This window comes from Oryctolagus cuniculus, chromosome 3, assembly GCF_051225735.1.
Source record: "Oryctolagus cuniculus isolate XC-2025 breed Fujian yellow rabbit chromosome 3, ASM5122573v1, whole genome shotgun sequence".
NCBI lineage: Eukaryota > Metazoa > Chordata > Mammalia > Lagomorpha > Leporidae > Oryctolagus > Oryctolagus cuniculus.
Window position 1 is genome coordinate 156,272,496 of NC_142869.1, and position 21,412 is coordinate 156,293,907.

Consider the following 21,412-nt stretch of genomic DNA (forward strand, 5'->3'; position numbering starts at 1 on the left):
ATGATAGAAAACAGTTTGTATAATTAATACCTGTTTGTTGTCTTGCCTTTAATCATGCAGCTGGCTTCACTTGAAATGTCTTTCATTCCATCTTCCTACACAGAGTCGAAGCTCACTTTTTCAGGGACAACTCCCTAACCTCCCATCACCTACATTTTCCTTGTTTCAATGACTAATCACATACTACTTTTGCTACCAAATTTCCTTCTAAATTACATCTATATTGTTCTTTGATTTGTGTGTCTCTCCACCTGTAGCCTAAATGCCTTGGGAAACTCAAACCCTTGCTTTCAGTTGTTCCTGAATTCCAGCTAATAGAATGATAACACTTACTTCGTGCTCAGTAAAATTCCGTTATGTTAAATGTGATGTTAACACTTAAATCATATCCTAGGTTTGGCAGTTAAGGAGTCATCTAAGGAATAATGATCTTTTACAAAGAATAATTCTTAACATTGTGATTTTTAAATACCAAACTTATGAAAAAAAAAAGTTTAAAAAAATGTAACTGTGAATTTCAAAAGATGTATTTGGGGGGCCAATGCTATGGCTCAGTGGATTAAAGCTATGCCTGCAATGCCAGCATCCCATATGGGCACCGGTTCAAGTCTCAGCTGCTCCACTTCCAATCCACCTCCCTGCTAATGCACCTGGAAAAGTGTCAGAGGATGGCCCAAGTGCTTGGGCTCCTGCACCCCTGTGGGAGACCTGGAAAAAGCTCCTGGCTCCAGCCTGGCCCAGATTTGGCTGCTGCAAACATTGGGGGCATAAACCAATGGACAGAAGATCTCTCTCTGTAACTCTACCTTTCACATAAATATCTTTTTTAAAAAAAAAAGAGAGATTTGTTTATTTGAAAGGCAGTGAGAGTGAATGTTCCATCCACTGGTTCACAACAGCTGGGGTGGAGACAAGTCAAAGCCAGGACCCCAGAACTCCATTTGGCCATTTGAGTCTTCCACATGGATGGCAGGGAACCAAGCACTTGGGCCATCTTTTCCTGACTTCCCAGGTGCATTAGTAGGGAGCTGGAATGAAGTGGAGAAGCCCAGACTCCAACCAAGCACTGGGGAGGCCAGTTTCCCATTTGGTGGCTTAACCCACTGTGCTACAACTTCTGTGCCGACAATTGCTGTAATTGGCTAACTTCTTGGATTCTGACTGAGAAAATACATAACACAGGCTCTTGAATTTTTACTAATATTTTCTTTTGAACCCTTGATTGTTTAATTTTTTTTGTAAATCTCTTTTCCAGAGACCTTTAGAAAATTGTCATACAAATTTTCATTGCAGGTTTAGCTATATTTTCATTGTTTGGAACTCAAAAACATGGTATACCTCTAAGAAGTTATGATCTTATAAGGTAAGATTGTGTTCTAAGCTTAACTAAAAGGAACTGGAAAACTTTTCAAGGAAGAGAATATAAATGGCTCTGATGAATCACAAAAGGAGAGGCGTTGCAATCTTAGGTACTGGGATAAGACAGTCAGAGAGGGACAACCATCACACCCTTAAATTATAGCATGCTCCGTAATATTAACAGTTCTGAAAACCTACTCCTCCTACACACAAACATGTCTTCACCCTAACTGTTCACCCCCAGAATTGGAAGGGAGAATTGCCTCTTATTTTCAGAATTTATTTATTAATTTTCAGAATTAAATTAATTTTATCTATCAGTATATATCTCAGGATTCAAGAAAGAACGAAATAGGATCTGTGAGATATATATATATATATGAACAACTAATTAGCCACAATATTTTTTAAAATATCTACACTTGAATGATTCTTTCATTGAAAATAATGGTCTATATCCTATGGTGAAACAGATTGAGTCAGCTGTTCTCTGGATTTTCCAAGTGATGAGCTGATGAAATTGTCCTTTATAGGCAAGATAATTAGTCCTTAAATTCATATTTATTTTAAGGTTGTCTGTTTCCTCGAAATATCTACTACCCTTGCCTGTGTATACTCTACTCTGGTGAGAAACAAATATATGTAGGAAATTATTATATCCAACACAGTACAATAGTATGAAAAGAGGTGATGGCATGCCAGATTCCTTTGATTTATAAATTAGCTAAGCAGATGAATGATTGATAGGTGATTTGGCCAGAGTTCATAAGTACTTTTATTTTTCCATTTCCAGCAAGTAGACATAAGTAATGATGGAAAACATTAGAAATGTTACTATATCCTTCAGCAGTTGAATAACCTTTTACAAGAATACGATTAGCTCTAAATACATAATTTTATTCTTTCAAGAAATGATAGTTATACTATCAAAATCAAAATTATGTATTTTTTGGTTTTGTTTAAATCAGTTTCATGATAGCTGTTCCACTACTACTTCTACTAATGATAGAATTAGCTGCGTAATTTTTATTTGCTGGGCATTGTACACACTCCATCTCAGATTTGACCTAATAAACAATCCCAAGGGATCAACACCACTCTTGCAGGGTAGTTCAATATTCTTACAGATGAAAACACAAAGGCTTAGGCAGATCAGGACATTTTCTCAAGATCACACAGGTAGAAAGTGGAAAAACTAGCACTTAGTGCTGAAAATGAGTCGTCACTCATGATTTATGCTGGAGTCTGTTCTCTTATCCATGTGTGTCTACTTCTAGCAATATTTTCTGAACTAGTTGTATAGGCACCAAAAATCATACTCAAGAAAAATGGGACATTACATTTGAAATTTGAACTCTGTCGGACAGTTATTACAGTGTGGTAACTTGTGCTTGGAAACAGGCTGTAGAATTTGGTCTACAATGGCATGAGCTGCAATATCCCGGGTTTGGCTTTAGTTAAATATGGCCTTTGAAACTAGATGCTAATCTTCCACATCAAAGTGTGAGTTCAGGAATTACTCTTCTAATGATACTTAGAAAGCTTTAATAGTAACTTTGATGTCCTAAGGATGTATTGTGAAATACCCAGTCCTTAGGAGCACAAAGTTTTCAGATAAAGGACAATGGCAGCTTAAAAGAGATCCTTTAATGTTACATTCTAAACAGCTATCTACAGAACATGATAGAGCTGTGATGATTTGACTACTAAAATCACATGACTGTCTTTATAAGAAAATAATTTCAAACAAGTTATGTGGGCCAAAATTATTGGACCATTCTCAGTTAAAATTTAGCATTAAGATGGCTGGCATATAAATAATTCAACATTGATAAAAATACTGCTACTTTTCTTAGGAAAGCCTTTATCCCCTAGTCCTAAAATCATTTTTTGCCAACCATTTTTATGCTTACCATAGGTTAATGAGCAGAAGAGATTTTTAGGTACTCAGTAGTTTTAAAAGGCTATACTTTAAAATGTGCTCCCTGAACTGTGGTGATGAATCAAATTTGATTTAAAATATTTTGCCTTTTAAAACCTCCAATCAAATAATCAGAAGGAAAAGTGACAATAAAATGTTGGAATTTGTCATTTTTAAAAGTGAGTATCACCTTAAATGATGGGGATTCAATTTCTCTGGAGCTGTTCTTGGGCTCAAGGTCAAAACTTTAATGTAGCAACAAGCTTAAGATAAAAATCTTTGCACCTTTTAGAGAAAAGAGTTAACTGTTTCAAATAGATGCAAATAAATGCTGAAACAGAGGAAATTGTGCAGAATTAAATGTAAAAAGCTGCTTGTTGGAGAACCCTGTCTACTAGCCAATCTTTTTGAACTAAGTATCTGGCTGAGAAACCAAGGTTATCAGTTTAGCATCCTATCTGAGAATTTCTACATGACATATTCCTCTCAATGTCTCATATATTAAGTGTTGAACCACTGCATAAATCTACTGAAATCATTAATGTTACAGGATTATTGAAATAATCTTTATCTAGTTTTTAGAGAAAAAAAGCAGAACTCGGGAGCTGTGTGTGATTTGCCCAATGCAGCAAAAACAGTAGGTATCAAAATGCTCAATTGTTTCACAGAATGTTGATTAGCCTGTCACTATCATTAGTATTGTCACATCTCAACAACTTTACAAAGAGTGAGACTGATTAACACAGTATGTTTGTTTCCAAATAATCTTTTGAAGCAATTACTTTAAGAGAATATGCAAGCATGCCAGCAATTGCCAAAAAGAGTTTTGGAGTCCTCGCCTCAAAACTATATTTTAAAGCATCTATACGTTAATTTATTAACAGCAATTGGGAGCCTGGTATGCATTGGGCCCTACAAATAGAGAGATAAAAGCCAGCATGTCCTTGTTCTCAAGAACAGCTGTAGAAGTGAAGACAGATAAAAGGGGAGATGATTAGAAAATACAGTTAATAAAATTGGAATATTGATTGGATTCAAGGTGTTTAAGAGAAGGTGGTGAAGGTTAATAATGATAATTTACACATCCTATGTTTGGCACTAGTCTAATGAAAAGTGAATCCCCAAAACAACCGTTTAAGATTTAACTATCTGTATGTTACAGAGCAGTAAATGGAGACCCAGAAAAATTGAACAACCTTTTCCAAAGGCACCGATCTGGAATGTGAACACAAAAGTTTAGCTCTAAAGTCCACATTCTTAAACATTAAGCTCTCTGATTGTTGTGGAATACTGCTAATGGCTTGAGTGCCTAAGCAGATGGCACTATTTCTAAAATAAATGGGGTGTGAAGGAGCAGAAATAGGCTTTGAGGAAGGGAAATAAATGACTGATTTCTTTTTTTTTGACAGAGTCAAGGTTTCTGTTTGTTAGGGAATCAACATTTGTAAACATCGGTCAGGCCTGCAGACATCTCTTTGGAAGTTATGAGCACAGAGGCAGTAGCTGAAGATATAAGTGTAGCCAAGCTTCCTCAGACCCTAAACCAAGTGAGAAATGGGGTTCCAAAGGACACACACCAGCATTTTAAGCCAGCAGAATTGATTAAAATGGAAAAGTCAGAAAGAAAATCAAATTAATGATGAGAACATTGTATCAAGAAAAATTTGAGGAGGACATTTTCCCGTGTTGGCTTCAAAGCAAAGTCAAGGAAAGAGAAGGACTAAAAAGTGGCCACTGGTGCTAACAACCACCAGGTTCCTCCAGCGACAGAGGCGGAAGCCTCCCTGTGACATGCTGAAGCATGCAAGGGCCTCCTTGTTGGAGACACTTACTGTGAAGTATAAAAATAACCTGGGGCTAAGGGAAGCAGAAAGGCTATACCCCTAGAGAACCACTGGTTGATTTTATATAAAAGAAACTTCATTTAAAAATAGGGAGATCAACTTGATGAAGAATTCTGGATTACATTTAAAAATAAAATAGTCTCTGTTAGATATGCTAGATAGATATGTTAGATAGTATGTTACATATGCTAACATTAATTCCACAAAATAAAACTCAGTTATATTTTATTAAATGTATACAGCACCAGGCACTGAACATGCATCTAAAGATCAGTAATGAGCAGATATAACACAATCAGAAATGAATCTTTGGTGAACAAATTACTATAAGATGGGAGATACTGTATGTCATTAATAGATTATATGAAGCAAAGTATCTTTGTGAAAACATTTTTGGAAGCTCTAATAATATTCAGGAAAATGCATTCAGCTTACTGAAATATACAGCTTACTGAAATATAAACAACTTTGAATTAGAAATGTCATGCAATATGAAATTTATGTGTTTTTTATTTATATTAGACCCTGATTAAGCCATTTATTATAAAGACTCTAACGTTAAAATTGTGTCTTCTAACGTAGAATCCGGATACATCCGAGAAAATCTTGATATAATTGTTTTCCCTGGTAATCAAAGGAAACATTATATTGTTCTCCTTTATAGGAAAAGACTATGTCTTAAAAGTTGAAAATTCAGTAAGAATATATGTGGTATAATAGAGAAAGAAGGAAAAGAAGTGCCTGGCCTGGCTTGCTCTGTGAGTTCAATAAAGGGCTGCTTGAGGAATGTTTTGACATGTCACAGCCAGATCACGATTAGAAGTAGGGCTAACTATCTCCCTCTTTCCACTGTTATGAAAACTATGCACTCAGCACATTCAAAGCTAATTTAAAAGAAAAACAGTAAAATAGCAAGGAGCTTTTCTCCTACCAGGAAGCCCTTCCTCCTGTATTCCCTACCTCAATTTCAACACTGTTCACTTAGTTGTCCAACAAATAAGATACCATTCTATGTACTCTTCATTTCCTCATCACCCTCATCAGTCACTATGTCCTTAAAATTCCACTCTTTTTATACGTTAACCCTATCATCTAGACAAGCTATCATCATTTTTTAAGCCCTTAAACTTGTCAGACTGCCTTTAATTCTGGGGCTTCCCAATCCATTCCCCATACATACAGAGATCATTCCAAATATGCAAATTGATCCTCAATGTTTTTGCAATCATCAAGAGTTCAGAGTCCAAGATAGTCAACATTATCCTTAATGATCTGACTCATTTTTTTTTTTCTCTACAATTGTTCAAAAATACTCCGGGCACATTGCTATATCTCAGCCTTGCAGAAACTGTTGCCTCTTGGAAAACCCTATCTATATCATTCCAACTTCTTTAGCTGGCTAATTCCTACTCTTCTTCATTTCCTCAAATAGCTGTCTCTTCCTACAGGGGTACCCACAAATTTCTTTATACTCCAAACTCCGTTAGCTGTCACTCTTAGGTACTCCCCTCCAGCCTATCGCTATCCCATCGGAGCATTGACAAAACATGTTGAACTTGCCACTTTAAATATCTGTATTTCTACTTGAGGCCATTTAAGAATAAAGCGCATATCTGCTTTACATTCAGGCGTATTGCAGCAGAAAAACAATTTATTTCTGCATATAGTACACCAATGAATTTGGACAAGTCACTTTCTCCTGCAAGCCTTTGTTTTCACATCCATAAGGTTACAGGATTATTGAAAAATATCAAAAGAAACCAATAATAATAATAATAAGGCAAATATATAATGTATGCTCAATTGTTTTATGTTTCTGGATTGAATAATTCCTGGAGAAAGTGACACCTTAATAGAGCCTCTTTTATGAGCAGCTTGAGACAGCAACACAGTATTCTTATGCACAATTCCATATTGCAGCTTTGGCCTTTCCCATCCACATTTTGACAGAGTCCATCAGTCAAAGGATTCCCTGGAGGAAATCAGAATAGTAGCCCATGAATTAATGACTAGTTACTAAGCATTTGCTTCAAAGGATTAGAGCTGTTTGATTAATAAAGATGTTACTCAGCAGGGCTATAAATGCATATTCTTTTGCAATATAGATTCTTAATAGAATAAGACCTAACCATATAAATTTCAGAATTCACTCTTTGAACCCAAAAGTAACCTTATGAATAAATCTTCAAAGCTTTAGCTTAGGATGTCTTAGTCTACAGAAAAGACATGTAAAAATCAAGGAATCAACTGTGTGTTTCACAAAGCGCGATAAATTCCAAGAACTGTCTCTAGAAACCCCTTTGTCTATTTGAGCCTTAAACACCTGATTGCCATTTGTTCATGGTAATGATCATCTACAGTTTATAATATGACTGACAATTCATGTCCCCTTTGCTAGAAACTCTGATTCTGTACTCTTGTCCAGGAAAGAAGAGTTTAAATTTAATGAGAACCCCCAAATGATTCTAATGGAAGTTCCAATCCATTCCAACCTTTCAATTCTTCTGTACAAAATGTGTCCATCCTTTTTTTCTTATTCTTACAAGACACTAGCTCTCTGCTGTGGCCAGGAAGTGCAGTGGAGGATGACCCAAGTACTTGGGCCCTGCACCCCATGGGAGACCAGGAGAAGCACCTGGCTCCTGCCATCGGATCAGCGCGGTGTGCCGGCCGCAGCACGCTGGCCGTGGCGGCCATTGGAGGGTGAACCAACAGCAAAGGAAGACCTTTTTCTCTGTCTCTCTTTCTCTCTTTCTCACTGTCCACTCTGCCTGTAAAAAAAAAAAAAAATCATACTAGTTGTCCTGTCTATTTGCAGAGAGTAATACTTGTTGATATCCATAATGGAGGGAAGTAGAAGGTCTCATTTTCAAAACTTGCATTCACTCATGCAATTTGAGTTCCAGAGAAATAAACAATACATTTTGCTTCCATTTTTTACTAGGACTTTATTTATTAGGAATAGATATCTACAGAACAGATAATTTGTTTTCATTTGACTATTCTCTAATTATTGGTATTCTATTACAAGATAGCCTGAAAACACTTGATGTGGACATGAGAAAATCTGTTTTGCCAGTACTTCTGTGACTTTGGACAAGGTACTTATGTGACCTTGGACTAGGCATCTCATTGTTGTAGACCTCAAGGTCCATATCTGCACAAGGTATCTTTTCAAACATAGCATTGCATTGTATATTCTTTATATTCATTATATTCTACCCATAACAGAGAGGTAGAAAGACTATTAATAAAAATGGTCCTACAGGATGGTGACATCATCTCAAGCTGCATCTCTAGTGAAGGGAGTGACAGTAAGGTCTTAATAGAAATTTACTGAATATGTAAAAGTTTCAAACCATAATCAATCTGTGAACTGATTCTCTGCCAACAGTCTAATTAGGATCCACTAACTGTTAAAGGTGGTTTGGGGGATGCTTTGTGTACAAATGACTGTATACATGGGGGTTACAAACCATTCTGTGGACACTATGATTGTATGATCTTGAAAATGCAGTACGAATGGGCCATCAAACAAGGGGTACTTTTCTCTGAGAGGAGGAGAGAACTTCCGCTTTGAATATGGCCTTGTCCAAATAAGATCGGAGTTGGTGAACTCAAGAGGCTTCCATAGCCTTGGCAGCTCATGACGAGAGCCTCGGGTGATTACTGACATCATAAATAAATGTCAATTGTTAAATCAATAACAGGAGTTACTGTGCACTTACTCCCTATGTAGGATCTCTGTCCTTAATGTGTTGTACTAAGCGAATTAATGGTGAAACTACTACTCAAACAGTACTTTATACTTTGTGTGTCTGTGTGGGTGCAGTCTGTTGAAATTTTTACTTAGTATATATTAAGTTGATCTTCTGTATATAAAGATAATTGAAAATGAATCTTGACGAAGAATGGGATGGGAGAGGGAGTGGAAGATGGGATGGTTGCAGGTGGGAGGGAGGCTATGCGTGGAAAAGCCACTATAATTCGCAAGTTTTATTTAATAAATATAAATTTCCAAAATACAAGTTGAAAAAAAATGCAGTGCAAGTCTAGCAGGTCAGGAAGAAGTCATGGAAATTCTCTTTATAATATTCCTTTATTGAATGATAAAAATATAATTTTATATTATTGGAGATTATCTGAAAAAGGATTTGCAAGAATTTTCTACTCTTCTAGACTTAGAAATTGTTGACAGATTTTTTTTAACATTCATCAGTTCTACAAAGGTGAGATTGATTAGTCAATTTTCCAGTTATCTAATGCAAACACTACACAATAACTCTCCAATACCTGAGTCTATAAGTCATTTTATCCATCAAACAAGACTTAAGGAAGTTAATATTGAGGATTTGCCAACTACAACATGTGTCTGCAGGGTTAGCGGATGGTTGTCATAGACAGAAAGTTTCCCTGGGACCTTCTGGTACCCCAAAAAAGATACTGTTTTTCAGGAACTTGCAATTTTTTTTTTATTACTGACATTTGTATGTCAAGTCTGCCACTTTGGCATAGTAATCACTCACCCACAGACAGCAGAGTGGTGAAGTAAAGGAAGGGGAGAAACTAATTGGGAAGAAAGAGATGATTTCATTCATTATTTTAAGTTACTTGAAGTAAAATAGGGTAGATAAATCACGATGCATCTTTTAAAACGTTGTGTCACTTCTTGAGCAAATATTTTCATCATTTTTTTTAGGAAAGTCACTGAGGCCCACAGTGTTAAATAAATCAGCAAAATAAAGCAGAATCAATTCTATTCTTTGGTATCCTTGGGGGATTGGGTTCAGCAATCCTACTGATACCCAAATACGCATATGCTCCATTCTCTTATATAAAATGACATAGCATTTACATGTAACGTTTGCAGTCCTCTTGTATGCTTTACATCATGTCTAGATTACTTGTAGTGCCCAATATCATGTAAATGCCATGTAAATGTTGGTTATAGTATTGTTTAGGCAATAATAACAAGGGAAAAAGTCTCTATGTGTTCACTACAGATGCAACCACTGCAGACCTAAATGCATAATACAGGAACAAGACAGGAGGTGAACAAATTCCAGGCAAGAGATTCTGCAGAGAGAGACTGGGGATCTGCAAAATGGAGGGAGGCCACAGGACAGTGTGCCTGCATGTCACTTCATTCATATAAGTTCAGCATAGTTCTTGATATCCAAAAAATTCAAATTTTACTTTTTGGAAATTTATGCATTTTTTTCCAGTTCTTTATTGTCTTTAGTTGATATCATGGATCTAGAACCCAATAATATAGAGGACTAACTATGTATAAAAAATATGCTATAATTATTTTGTTTTCCTGTATAGTCTTTAAGACATGCTTCCTCTTACTGTTGGATATGTATTTCTTCACAATGATTTCTACAGAAAATTTTATGCAAATAAATTCAAATGTTTACATTCATATATGAAATCTGGGTGTGGGATTCATTGCTGGCTCATTTGTGAAGTTTATGATTATGCTTTGTGAATGAGTGCATTGAAAAACACCAAATACTTTCTTTCTGGATGAATCTGTCTTGTGTTTTGAGAAATGGGAAATTACTTTTCATTAGAACATCTATTATCATTTATTTCTCTGGAGGGAAAAAAAAATCTTGTAAAAGAATCCCCATGCTACTGCTCCTGCTGTGTTTATCTATGTTCAGCAATCATTGAAGACAACCCTTTTATTTTCTCCTCAGCAGTTGAAATTATTGCCATGCTTTTTTATGGGAATATGAATGTTCTTGATAAAAAAATCTATAATTTGCATTACCATATTTCCAGTCTGTGGACAGTGACTTGTGGTTGTATACACTTAATAACATTTTCTAGTAACCCAGAATCTCAACAGAAGTTGTATTCCATTTATATTTGTTACAGTAACTTCCTCCATGTGATACAAGTGACTGCCTCAGGTGTATTCCTTGTTTTGAAATCCATGTATCTGTCATCTGACAAATAGTCCAGGAGCTGAGATTATAAATCTGTCACCATTTAGACTTCAGAAGTTAATTTTCTTTCACATGGCCTTAACACACTTAAGCTTCAGGCCTCTGTTTCAAACAAGGTGGTAGGGCATTTGCAGGATTTAAGCTACCAAGGTGAGGCCATCCTATGAACTGAAATCACGTATATTTATATGTAAATGCTTTCAGAGAAACACAACTACCTAAAAGGACCAAAGGCTTTAATACTGTTGATATAAGACATTGCTTATAATTGCTTCCTGACATGGTAATTATGCGGTATAATACCATCATTAAGATTTATATTTGTGCCTGCAAAGCTAGTTGCAGATTTTAAATCTTGCATACCATCATCATGGGAGCCATCATGCCTTAAAGAAAACCACTTGTGGGGGAATGTGATTAGATATTTGTAGATAAGTTCACGATCATTAGCATCAAACCAGGTAAGCATGCACTTCTTTCATCCTTCTCGCCGGGTTAGGTACACTTGACATCCATGATGCATGTAATTTCTTGAACCTCACCAATATATGCACAAAGGATTAGTTTAGCACTCTCCTATGTATGTTCTTGGTAATAGACTTACAAGAAAAATGGTTGACACAGCCCAGCTTCCAATTTAAGGCACTGCAAAAATATCCAAGAACATTTACATAAGCCTTTTCTCAACATAAGTGGAAGAACTAAGCTTAGTGACTTTCAGACAGGCAGCAAATAAACCCTTTTCTAACCCTGAAGATTAATATTGTAGTAAGTTCAGTGTCGTTGCAGGAAGACTGCTGGGTGTTAAACTAAGTCTCTCAGGCATACAGGCCCCTGTGTGCTTTTGTGACGAGTTAAAAATCAGTGGGCTCTAAAATTCAGTTCCTAATGAGACTGACCAGGTTTCTATTTATTTTCAGAAAATGCACAACTTAATATTTAGGATAAAAGACTAATCCCAGAGAGGGAAAGAGGTCCTCTTGAACCTCCAGCAACCCTAATGACTATAAAGGAATGAGAAATTGGGAGACTGCATTTCCTTTCAACACAAATTTGTGTCTTCAGCACAGGTTTTGTGAAACAAACTCCAAGACTGCCAAAAGAGTTGCTTGAGACAAGTTGCAAGTGTTCCAATTATGGAAATATTACTTTCTAGGACTACTCCCAAGCAGGATCAGGAGTTTGCATCAAGAGAGAGAGAGATCTCTGCATGAATTCTGGGCCAGGCTGCCACATTGCAAACCCTCCTTGGTTTGTGAGCTTTAGTGAGTTACTAAATGCCCTTAAAGATAAAGTGGAGGTAAGACCTCACAGGGTTGGAGTGAAAATAAAATTAATTAACCTGGAAAATGCTATGTAAATGTTAGCTCTGAAGATGTGGAGACTCATTATGAATTACTTGGTGTCTGGCAATTGATTCCTCATCTACTCCATGAAGTCAAGAGCTCGTCTGTGTCCTCTTGGAGTTGCTCAGATAGTTAAACAACTTCAGCTGAATGAATGAATGAACCTTTCACTGCCAATCACCCAGTTTTTCACTAGCACTCTAGCACGTGAAAATGCTTAGCAAAACAGACCGGAATAAATAATAAAATGCTAACTTTGGGACACATTTCTAATTTAAAACTGATCAAACTGGCAGTTTGCAAGAATGACTACAGTTATCTTTAAATTTACCCTTCCTTGTAAACTTAAAGAGATTTCTGAGGTGACTACGTTCTGTTTTGTAATTGTCATCTTCCTAAAGACTAAATTACTGAAGACTACAAATAACTGATACTGTGTTTCAACACTTCCTTAATTAATAACCACAGAAGCAAAATACCCTCCAGTAATGCATTCCTATCAATACAATTTCTAATTGCTAGTCTTCGCCTCTGAAAATTATTTATCTAATTATTTCCTGATTGCATCCCCTTCTTTATAAATAAAATATTTATTTATTATATTATTATTTCTGGCACTTTGAGAGATTTTATTATAGGTACGAGTCAAACTTAACAACTCAGATAAGAGTAAAGAAACTTTTAGCCTTCAGTTTACAAGTCTGTCAGCTAACCCAGCACACATGCAAGCACAAGCACACGCACACAGTGCTCCTGAATCAACAGACAGCAGTCTCTCCTTATCCAAGTTTGCTTTCTGTGGCTTGTTACCTCTTGTCAACCACGGTTTGAAAATATTGAATGGAAACTTCCATTCGTCAATAATGTATACATTTTAAATTGTCCAGTGCTCTGAGTAGTGTGATGAACCTGGTACAGGCCCTCTCCTTCTTGCCCTGGCTATGAATCCTGACTTCGTCCAGTGTATACGTGCTGTCCATACTACCCACCCCTTAGTCACTTAAGCATTGTCTCAGTTATCAGTGACTGTCACGTATGGCAATCACAGAGCTGGTGTCCTAGTCACCCTTACCTAGTGGCCAACGTTACGTGGCAATGCCTATGGACACTCACCTCACTTCGTCACAGTCAGCAGGCTGGCATCATCTCACAAAAGAGAAAGGGTGAGTGCAGTATCCTAAAATATTTTGAGAGGAAGAGATAACATTCACTGTTATAATTGTGGCATTTTTGTATTTTATTATTAAACTCTTACTGTGTCATCTTTAAAAATTAAAGTTTATCTTACATATATATCTGTATCTGTGTCTATGTTTATCTCAATCTGTATCTATGTATACACACAGAGTTTGTTATTAGCCCTAGTTTCTGACATCCACTGGAGGTCTCTGAATGTATCCTTAGCAGATAAGGCAGGTGCAAGGGTGGGACACTGTACAACCAAACAAATGTGACCTTGTATCAACAAATAGAAAGTTCTGTCCTAAGGGAAAATTCTGTAGGAGGTGTTAAAGAAAACCTGGGTTGCAGCATAGAAAAAAAAATATTTTAGATTAAATTACCTTTCCACAAAAACAAGTATAATGTTTCCCTAAGATGATTTTGTAAATTCTGTTTATAAATTGAAAATCTAAGATAGAGGACAGTTGAGGTTGATTTGTAATTGGATAGCAGCTTGCACAGGGTCACAAGAGTGACAGGTTGATTGAGCTGTAATGGAGACAGGGGACCTTTCAGATGAGGATTGATTTTTATTTGACAGATGCTAATGGTGCTTGGAAAAAGATAACTGAAACATTCCAAGCACTGTCTCTGCTAGGTAGCGCATTAGGGATATTTAGAGAAGTTTCATTGTCCCTCTTTTCATAAATACTTTTAGTTGATGTTTCTCCTACTTCTTACTGTTTTGTAAATTTTTTTGTTAAATGTTCAGAATTATCTGCATAAAGTATTTAGACATTTAGATAGGAACAAGAACCTTTTTATATTTTTCATGAGCAAACAGACAAGAACTAAGGCTCCACTGAAAAGTAATGTCCAAAAGAAGAAATATTGATTTTCCCCTTTTTGATTAGTATAGATTATATGTATTTGATAAAATATGACACAGTAGTCCATAAATATGTGCAATTAGTTTAATAATTTAATAAAATACCTTAAATTTAAAATGATCAATTTCTTTTTTATTAAATATTTGTGTTTTTTCTAATTTTAGATAATTTCTGTGTGATTTATATATTTTTCTTTTTCTCTTTCAGAAGTTCATTTTTACTAAATCTCTTAATATCCCCCCTACATTCACACATAAATAACATACTACCTTTCTTTCTAAAGAGACTGCAGTTAAGAATCCAACCATTTCTTCATTTATTGTAGTTTATATATATTGTAGAGGACTCACCATGATAGTCCAATCTGTACTCTTCATGATAGCAATCATCCTTCATCTTGTGATTTCTTAAATACTGTTTGGTAATTATAATTTTATCTCACAAATCTAATAACCTCAGCTCTGTACTTTAAATGTGGAGGTTGGCATGGTGATGTAGTGTGTTTCGTTGCTGTTTAGGATGCCGCCACATCCCATGCTGGAGTACCTGGTTTGAGTCTCACCTCTGCTTCCAGTCAACTTCCAAATAACGCACCTGGGAGGCAGCAGATGATGGCTCAAATATTTGGTTCCTGCGCCCCACGTGGGAGATCCAGATGGAGTTCTGGTGGCCCAGCCCTGGCTGAGGTGGGCATTTGGGAAGTGAACTAGCTACCCTCTTTTCAAATAAAAACAAAATAATCTTGAACAACTAAAATGTGACCTTTCCTTTTCTGGATAATATCCCTAAGTGTTAAAAAACACTTGGAATTTCTTAAACATGTCTGGTGTTACTAATGCTAAAGAAAAGATTTGTAAAAATTCTGGAGTCAGAGCTGTGGCGTAGTAGATTAAGCTTCTACCTGCGGTGCCGGCATCCCATATGGATGCAGGTTTGTGTCCTGGTTGCTCCTCTTCTGATCCAGCTCTCTGCTTTTAGGAAAGCAATGGAAGATGGTCAAGTGCTTGGGCCTCATACCCATGTAGGGAGACCAAGAAGAATCTCCTGGCTCCCAGCTGTGGATCAGTTCAGCTCCAGCCATTGCAGCCATTTGAAAAGTGAACCAGCATATGGAAGACTTCTCCATCTCCCTCCTTCTCTGAAACTTTACCTCTCAAATACATAAATAAAATCTTTTTTTTTTTTTTATTTTTTGACAGGCAGAGTGGACAGTAAGAGAGAGAGACAGAGAGAAAGGTCATTCTTTTGCCATTGGTTCACTCTCCATTGGCCTCTGCGGCTGGCACACCGCACTGATCCGAAGACAGGAGCCAGGTGCTTCTCCTGGTCCCCCATACGGGTGCAGGGCCCAAGGACTTGGGCCATCTTCCACTGCACTCCCGCACCACAGCAGAGAGCTGGCCTGAAAGAGGGGCGACCGGGACAGAATCCAGCGCCCCGACCGGGACTAGAACCCGGTGTGCTGGCGCCGCAAGGTGGAGGATTAGCCCAGTGAGCCACGGTGCCGGCAAATAAAATCTTAAAAAAATAAAAAATTTAAAAAGGTTCCACTGTAATGCAAAAAGTATTGCAGCTTTGTGCCAGAAATCTCATCATGATAGAGAATCTACCTTTATACCAATTCTTTATTTTAAGCAAAAATGGAAACAAAACTTTAAAGACTGGATCTTGAATCTGCATGGTCACTCCTCAAATGCCTGCGACAGCCATCCCCAAGCCAGTCTGAAGCTCAGCAGCTCAGAACTCTTTCCAAGTCTTCCATGAGGATAGCTTGGACCCAAATACTTGAGCCATGCACTCACATATGGGTTGCCAGCATCCCAAGAAGCAACTTAACCTCTATGCCAAAATTCTCAGCTCTCTTCTTCCCATTTCTCTGAGGGTAATCATTTGCATTTCATCCAGCAATCCTACCTTATCTGACCTATTAATTTTATTAAAATAGACCTTGAACATTCCTCTTCATTGCCACTGATATTTATTTTGTGTCTGATATGTGAACTCTATGTGCATCTTTTTATGTATCAAAATTTACTATACTTTGTGTTGTGATCAGAAAGTCAATATAGCTTTCAAATCATAAAAACAGAAGCCCAAATATGAATAAAAGAGAAAGATAAAAAGCGTTATTTTGTATAATGAAGCATTAAAACTGAATTCTGAGAAATCAGAAAGTAGAGATCCTTGGCTCGACTTGAAATAGTTATTTCAACTCCATGCCTTGCCCATAGCAGTTATGCCATTTGGGTTTATAGAAGGAAGGAAGGAAAAGAAAGAAAAGGCCAAAGATAAAACATCCTGGCTTTTCCTGGGATTTGCCCCTGGATTAAGGACACTCTAGCTTTTCATGCCTTTCTCACTCTATTCTAGAAAATCATGGGCAAGATAAAAATTTAGGCTTAGGTTTTTATTTTACATAAAGCATCATGGCAAGAAACCACTCCTGAGGGGCCCTTTGAGTGTTCAACATCTGTCTTCTCTCTGAAAGCTACATAACTCTTTCTCAATTAAGTGTTCTGCAGTGCACATCACCTAAACATCTGGCAATATGAAGCCAATTACACTATTAAAAATAAGCCAGGATTTGCCAACAGTGAAATCCACTACTTCAGTCTTCCACGAGGTTAGACAGTTATACTCCAAACTCAACCATGGGAATTTACTGGTTCTATTTTTCATCCAGGATGTTTGGCCCCTCTCTTGCTATAATGTCATTTCACTCATTTAATCTCAACTCCTTTACATCCATCTAGAATGACACAACTAGGAATATTGGTAGAAAGAAGAACTGTTGTAAACAGAAATGATTAGCTTTTTCACTGGAATTTTTCCATTTTCTCTTCCTGACCAATTCCTTATTGGTGGTGTTTATCTGATTTACTTTCAATTGCATATCAGCATGTTAAATGAAAAAAAAAAAATCATTTCCTAGACTGTAGAAGGATTATGCAGAAGCCTGGGATGGAGCTAGTGCTTTACTTTTCCCATGAAAACAATGACTGCTGCTTTTTCCAAGTAAATTAAAACACAATCCATTGACTGCTTAAACAATGTACAAAGGCTCTCTGTTCAAAAAATGTTTCCATGTATTAATATGAAAATACTGAGTATGTAGGTAAATAGATTATGATACTGGACTAGAGAGTGGATTTTGAGGACAATTCGTTCTATACAATCACTATTTACAGCAACAGAGTAGTTACGTGTGATTTCTACATTTGTGTTTTATGCAAAGTTTATTACTTCTATAAATGCCTTATCATGTGTTAAGCAATAAATTACCTTTTTTATTTTGATGTGTTGTGATAATTTGTAACAATCTAAGTTTGGGAAAGTGTGAACATAATCTATATTATGAGTCTAATAAAATTGATGTGAGAACTAAGGAGATGTAGATTATAATTATGAACACACATTATTACATATACACAAGTATAAAAGGTCTTTTATGCTTTAGAAATGCTGTATCCTTTTGGTTTATAAAACGTGAAATACTGGTTTTATTAAGATAGGATTTCTTTGACTAGGAGACTTATACAGTATGAATTATTTTAGATTGTGAGATCTCAAAATATTCAATATGGAGTGTGATGGTATTTTGCCCCAATTACAATTATTTAGATTCTGTGAAAATTCTGCAAAGCAGCAAAACTTGATAGCTTTTAATCTCTGATATCACTTAAGCTTATGCATAGGAGCAAAATAAGTATGCCTATCATGTTATAATGCTTTGCTTCTTTTTCTGTTGTTCTTGCCTTATATATCACATATCAATCAGAGTACAGAGCCAATTGTAAAATACACGCTGGAAACTAGTAGTAGGTTTTATCCTCAGGATTTGTCTAAAATGCTGGGAAGTCTATACAAGAAATATAAGAACAAACGCATTTCCAAGCTTCCAAACTCATCTGAAGTTTCCATAACCCTGCAGAGTGAAATGGGGCCTCTTTTTAAATAATTGCTCTACCACTTGCACTTTTCTCCTCTACACAAGTTGGGCTGCTTCTGCTAGAAGGCCAGAGTAACTAAAGACATTTTTCCTAACAAGTGAAAGCAAAGAGCTTAGGAACCGCATCTTCAGTTGGCATTTGGGAGGGGGTGGGTTTCATTCATTTAAAAGAACGCCAATGCAAGAAGCGTACAAGTGCAACTGTCTCTGGCTGAAAAGAAGACATTTGCATAGAAGACACAGTCACAGGATCATACGCTTAATACGGAGTCCAGCAACAAGCAGACACTGAGCAAAACACTGACTCTGTAAGAGCCCACATTGATGCATCACAGTTAACTTATGCAGGGGGGGCTGGGGCAGGGTGGAGGCAGTGCAGTGGTATAGCTGGTAGAGCTGCCATCTGTGGCACAGGTATCCCATATAGATGCTGGTTCATGTCCCCGCTACCCCACTTCCATCCATCTCCCTGCTAACGTGCCACGGAAAGCAGCGGAAGATGGCCCTGCTCCTACATGGAAGACTCAGAAGAAGCCCCTGGCTTCTGGCGTTGGATTGGCCCAGCACTGGCCTTTGTGGCCATCTGGGGAGTAAACCAGCAGAGGGAAGATCTCTCTTTCTCTTTCCTTCACTCTAACTCTGCCTTTCAAACAAATAAATAAATCTTCTAAAAAAGACTGATTCTGAAATCAAGAAAAACAAATTTAGAAAGCATGAAAAATCCTATCTTCATTTTCTGTATTTCAAGTGGATCTTTACAGTACTTATATTTGGGTATTCAAAATATTTATATGTTGACATTTTAATCTACTAACTTCTGTTTCTGTGCTTGAACATATCAGACACTTAAAAGAAGAATAACAAACATTTTAGAATGAGGAAAAAATACAATTAATTTCAATGAAATCTGGGAAACTTTAATGTTTGGATCCTAGGTTTTCCTTTTGTATTTTCACTAGGTAGGCAGAGGATAGTATTTGTTTGTCTATTATAGAATTTAATCTAGAGTATGAGCAAAACATTGCTTATAGTTGTTTATAAAGCACTTAAGTGGATTTGGTTTTAAAGTTTGAATGACTTCATTTTACTAGATTCCAAAAAGGGGCTGTCTGGCTGCATATTGACCATGATAACCACGATAGCTTGAACTGAATGTTTATCAAGCGTCCTTGACCATGCAGTGAACAGAAATACCTGTCAGCAGCCAATTTTCACATATCACATATGAATGATGATGATTTGAAATAGTAATGGAAATACCTAAGAAGGAATAAATGAAAGCAAAAATAATATGTACAATACTAAATTTGGTTATAAGATCTAATAAAAGACATATGCATTTAAAAGGTTAAAGGACCTTAGCTTTTAGTGAAGCTTTGTAGAAAAAAAATAAGCTTTCAAAAGTTAAAAGATATTAAAACCTTGGAGATTCACAGCTTAGCTACAATTTAAAGTCACTTGGGGAGCATTTAAAAATAACAATATTGAATCCTATCCTCTGAGATTGTTTTTATTGAACTGAGTGGAAGCATGGGCATTGGAATTTTCAGTTTCCCAAGTGATTTCAATTCGTATAAGGTTAAAGTCCCCTCTTCTAGATATTTTCTCTCCTTCCCTGGCTGTCTGTCTCCCCCCAACACAGGCACACACATACACACACCCCTTTCATTGCTTTTCTTCAGATAACTTTTGCAACATCAACACCACATAGCTATTGCTTGCTCTTTAGGGAAACTTTTCTAGATTTTTCTTTGAATGATCCAAAACTCCACTACTTACAAAGAAATATGATATGAAACTAATTCCATTCTTTAACCTTACAAAGAATTACAAGAAACCAAAAACTAGTTTTAAGAATTCTCTTTACAAAATAACTGCACACCTGGCTGTGTGATGCTCAGAGTCAGGGTGCTTATGTGGTTGATTGAAGCTTGGAGAGTGTATAAGATATCAGGAGAATTTGCTTTCATTTCATGTTGAAATTCCAGTCGAGCTTGTTTGGTTGTGCCACTTGCTCGAGCACTAGTTTTCCTGCTCCCTAGGAAAACCTTTTCCATTTTTGTATTTCAGTTTCCTCTTATGTAACATCAATGAGCTTGACAAAATTGTGTCTGAAGTTCTTAAAATTTCTGGGAGAGATCTCACCCCTTGCTCTTTCCACATTGGTACATTTCCTTAATATGTGCATATGCAGATGAACATTGCTCTACTACAAAACAATTATAATGCTGCAACCAATGTTTTACATCCTGATTCTCTTACAACTGTACATCATATCCGGACGTTAAATTGTTACACACATTTTTGAAAATAGAAGTTATGAAGAAAAGTCAGTCACACCATCTTACCACCTACCATTTTCACATGTTTTTCCTCAAATGTTTCAGAATTAACTTTAAACGTACACACACATACAAAATGTATAAAAAATGACATTTAGAGTAACAAAGTTAGATAAAAAAACAAATGGTCCTATAACTGGCAATTTAAAAATGAATCCCTGCAAAATATTTCTTCCAGAGAAATCCTAATTTTTGAAGATAAAGCCTCTAGATCTTCCCCAACGTTGGGAAGAAACACGTACCCTTGTGTGACAAACTCAGCTTTTGGCCTGCATCACCCCAAGTCATAGATGGGACAAGAATACAGCTGTGAGACTATGCAGGGCACAGCAACAGTCTCTTTTGTGACTGGTTATAGGTCATTGGGCAACGAGTTCAGGTAAGTGCAGTTAGTAGCCCATCACACAGGATGTGCTGGGTCAGTGAGTCGCAGGCTCCAAGTGTGAGCGAGCACCATGGCATTGCTGACCACAGTGCTGCCCCCACATTCCTTCCTGATCCCAAGGCAACACAACACGCAGTAAGCGCCCACTTAGGGAAAGGGAAGAGAAATAGATGTCAGGTCATTGCATAAGAGATTGGGGTTGCTGCTTCTTCAGTGAGGTCTAGAGGGCAGAATCCCCAGTGCCCAGCCTGCCATGGC

General features: G+C 36.8%; 1 protein-coding gene and 1 long non-coding RNA gene across 9 annotated transcripts in view; one reads left to right on the top strand and one right to left on the bottom strand.

Moving 5' to 3' along the window:
- KCND2 (potassium voltage-gated channel subfamily D member 2) overlaps positions 1 to 21,412 on the top strand; it is a 524,650-nt gene that overhangs the window by 318,124 nt on the left and 185,114 nt on the right.
- The window catches only part of LOC149127564 (uncharacterized), a 183,293-nt gene that overhangs the window by 92,189 nt on the left and 69,692 nt on the right, over positions 1 to 21,412 (bottom strand). For 2 of the 5 annotated variants that reach the window (XR_016231745.1, XR_016231748.1), the window contains exon 2: positions 13,541 to 13,604. The exons of the other annotated variants lie outside the window; for them this stretch is intronic. This is a non-coding gene — a long non-coding RNA (uncharacterized LOC149127564). The remainder of the gene's footprint in view (positions 1 to 13,540; positions 13,605 to 21,412) is intronic. 5 annotated transcript variants of the gene reach the window in all.